Source organism: Amblyraja radiata, chromosome 34 (genome assembly GCF_010909765.2).
Source record: "Amblyraja radiata isolate CabotCenter1 chromosome 34, sAmbRad1.1.pri, whole genome shotgun sequence".
NCBI classification, from domain to species: domain Eukaryota; kingdom Metazoa; phylum Chordata; class Chondrichthyes; order Rajiformes; family Rajidae; genus Amblyraja; species Amblyraja radiata.
Window position 1 is genome coordinate 3475316 of NC_045989.1, and position 4201 is coordinate 3479516.

Genomic DNA, 4201 nt, shown 5'->3' on the forward strand with positions numbered 1-4201 from the left:
TCAGGATCGATCCCGGGTCTCTGGCGCTGTGAGGCAGCAACTCTACCGCGGCACCACCGTGCTGCCCCCGATTTGATTATGTCTTTTGAAGAGGTGACCAAGAGGGTTGATGTGAGCTGGGTGATAGACATCGCGTACATGGACGTTTGCAAGACTATTGACAAGGATCCACAAGGTAAGTTGATCCAGAAGGTTGGAACACACGGGATCCAGGGTGAGCTAGCCAATTAGATACAACATTGGCTTGTGGTGTAGTGAGAGGGAGTGGTAGTGGGAAGGAGGTCTATGACCAGTGGTGTAACCCAGGGATCAGTGCTGGCTTCCCTGTTGTTCCTCATCTATAACAATGACTTGCATGAAAACGTGGTTGTCATGGGTTAAGGAGGGTGGCAGATGGCACCGACATTGTGATATGGTGGACATGATGAAGGTTGTCTCAGATTACAACAGGATCTAGATCAACTGGGTCAATGGGGCAAGGAATAGCAGAGGAAATTTAATTTAGACAAGCTAGAAGTGTGCCTTTCGAAGACATAGATTTAAATCATAGATTTAAGTTGCGAGGAAAAAGATTTAAAGGGGATCTGAGGAGTGTGCTTATCAAATGGCCCCATGGGATAAGCTGCCAGAGGAAGATGCAATTACAATATTGAAAAAACATTTGGACAATGTGGAGGAAAGAACTACAGATGCTGGTTTAAATCGAAGTTAGACACAAAATGCTGGAGTAACTCAGTGGGACAGGCAGCATCTCTGGAGAGAAGGAATGGGTGATGTTTTGGGTCGAGACCCTTCTTCAGACTTTGTTAATTGACAAATTACTTTGTCGATTTGTCAAGGAGGATCCAAATGAGATTGCCAGCAACATTCTCTGCCCAGTCTACAGATGGAAGCGCTTCTACACATTATATGTATGTACAGTTGAAGTCCATCTTCTGATGAGAAACATTGAAAACACAAATGAGAGTTGAAGAAGCTGTTGAATCCTGAGCTCAATAGGACAGTGAAGAGGGAGTTCTTGCAGTTCAATTTGTCCCATTGGAGCATGAACGTGGAGGCTTTGGAAAGTGTGCAGAGGAGGTTTACCAGAACGATGCCTGGATTAGTCAGTATTATCATTAATGTTTCATTATTATTAATGTTTAGTGTTTTCTGAGTCATTCGTAACTGCCACTGTATGTCATGTTGTTACTTGTGGGCGGAGCACCAAGGCAAATTCCTTGTATCTGAATACTTGGCCAATAAACTTACTTACTTACTTACTTATTATCTACAGGGCGAGGTAGGACAGACTTGGATTGTTTTCTCTGGAACGCCGGAAGTTGCGGGGAAACCAGATAGATGTCATTAAGATTATAAAAGACACAGACAGGGGAGACAGTCAGAATCTTTTTCCCAGGATGGAAAAATCAAAGACTAGAGGGCATAGGTTTAAGATGAGAGAAGCAAAGTTTAAAATGTGCAGGGCAGGTTTTTTTTACATAGAAGGATTTCAACCCGAAACGTCACCTATTACTTTTCTCCAGAGATGCTGCCTGCACTGGGTTATTCCGGCATTTTGTGTCCGCTTCGATCGCCCCAACTGCGGATGGCTCGACTGCCCCGACCACGGGAAAATAAAGAGGAAGAAGTTTGTACTTTATTGCTTCCATCACAGTGAGGAATGTGGGGGAGGTTGTGTTATTTATATATATATAAATAACACAAAGGGCCAGTTTGGGTCAAAGGGCCAGTTTATGCACTCTATAACACTGTGCCTATATATACTTGTACCTACAGTTGATTGATCAGACAATGTAAGAGATTTATTGGCAGTGTCCCTCACCCTGATGAGAACAACTATCCTAATGGCTAAAGTGTCAGACTGTGAAATGAGAAGCAGTGTGTGTTCAGCTGGGGGTATTGTGAGCATTTGGCGTGTGATATTTGACCTCTGCTTACGTAGACTTGACAGGAAGGAGAGCCGTGCCTTCAAATTCCTTTTCTGACTGATAATGGACGGACACAGACAATGTGTCTGATGGGACCCATCAGAACACGAGGCAGCGGGAGCCAAAAGAAAAATCATTGCAGAGACGTCAGTGAAAAATATCAGCGTCAGAATTATCAATTAGTTGTAAACAAAGCTGTCAAAAGTAGCATGGACTGATGCTGCATCGCTCAACATCACCTTTTTTTTTACAGGAAGATTTCCCTCAGAGAGTTCTGCTTTTATTTTGCAAATCCACAAACACAAAAGCATGCGCAGCCTCCCTGGATTGCCCAGCGGGTGAAAACCCCATTGGCAGTAAGTCAGCAGTTGTAAAGTGCCCACTTCCTTCTTTTCAAAGTTCGCCCAGTGCCCTGCGTGGTGCTGCTGTTCACTGCCTAATAGCCCTGTCCCACTGTACGAGTTCATTCCAAGAGTTCTCCCGAGTTTGCCCTGATTCGAACTCGGAGATTTACGGTAATGGCCACTCGTCGGTACTCGGGGCTCTCGTGGACATTTTTCAACATGTTGAAAAATCTTCACGAGTCTTCCCGAGCTTACCTGCCGTTAGCGAGTCTTCCCGAGTACCTGCCGTTAGCGTTACGAGCCGCTAAGAGACGTCCCCGAGCTCCGACGTTCCCGCTACGTTCATTCTCCGTGCTTACCACGAGTTTGATTTTTTTTTTTAACTCGGGAGAGCTCTTGGAATGAACTCGTACCGTGGGACAGGGCTTTAACCACTGCTCAATTTGGATGGGGTAGTCAGCTGGACAAGCAACTGTGCAGATAGACGACTCAGGATAAAGGGAAGCTGTGGATTGTGATGACAAAACTAGTGGGAGAGTCTAGGACCAGAGGCCGTAGCCTCAGAATAAAAGGACGCACCTTGAGAAAGGAGATGAGAAGGAACTTCTTTAGTCAGAGGGTGGTGAATCTGTGGAATTCATTGCCACAGACAGCTGTTGAGGCCAAGTCAAAGGATATATTTAAGGTGGAGATCGACAGGTTCTTAATTGTACATTGTTCATATAGTTTAGTTTATTGTCACGTGTACCGAGATGCAGTGTAAAGTTTTTGTTGCGTGCTAACCAGCCAGCGGAAAACCAATACACAATTACAATCAAGCCAGGGTATCAGGGGTTATGGAGCAAAAGCAGGAGAATGGAGAAAGCAGGAGCAGGAGAATGCCGAACATCACCCGGCGCGGCTTAAAATGGCCGTGGGACTTACCATCACCTGCCTGGGGCTTCGACATCGGGAGAGAAATGGTGCAGGGGAGAGAACAGACTTTGTCTTCCATCACAGTGAGGAGGAGATTCACTGTGATGGATGTTTGTGTAAATTGAATTGTTTGTATTTCTTGTAGGAATTGTCTTTGTTTGTATGGCTGTGGAAACGGAGTTTCGTCTGAGCCTCACTGAGGTTCAAATAACATGTAATAAATATTGTATTGTATTGTGGTTGAGAGGGAAAGATAGATCATCCACGATTGAATGGCGGAGTAGACTTGATGGGCCGAATGGCCCGATTCTGCTCCTAGAACTTATGATCTTACTTATGAACATGAATTTCATTAGGAATAGGAGCTGAAAGTATTCCTTTGCATCTTCAACAAACTTTGGGTTGCTTCCTCAGAATGATGGGGGTTGAGCGGAGCCCTGATATTCAAGAGTCAAGAGTGTTTTATTGCCACATGTACGGAAATGGAACAATGATATTATTACTCTCTGCAGCAGCACCACAGGTTTGTAAACGCTGTACTCAATAGAAGATAATAGAATATGAAACAAAAAAAGTTCAATGTAAAAAACACAATATATTGCCAACATTAAACATAGCCCAAAGTCCCTAGTGCAACTCAGTCTGTGGCAGAGAATTCCACAGATTCACAACTCTCTGGGTGAAAAAGCTTTTCTTCATGTCAGTCCTAAATGGCCGATCACTTATTCTTAAACTGTGACACCTGGTTCGGGAACATCGAGAGTGTGGCCAGGGTGGTGTGGGTCTCTGATGATGCTGATTGCCGTTTTGAGCTTCCTATAGTTCACCGCTGATGGGAAGGTCAGTATCCATGATGTTTAGTTTAGTTTAGGTTAGAGATACAGCATGGAAACAGGCCCTTCGGCCCATCGAATCCGCACCGACCAGTGATCCCGCACACTAACGCTATCCTACACACACCAGGGACAAGCTTTACATTTACACCAAGTCAATTAACCTACAAACCTGCAC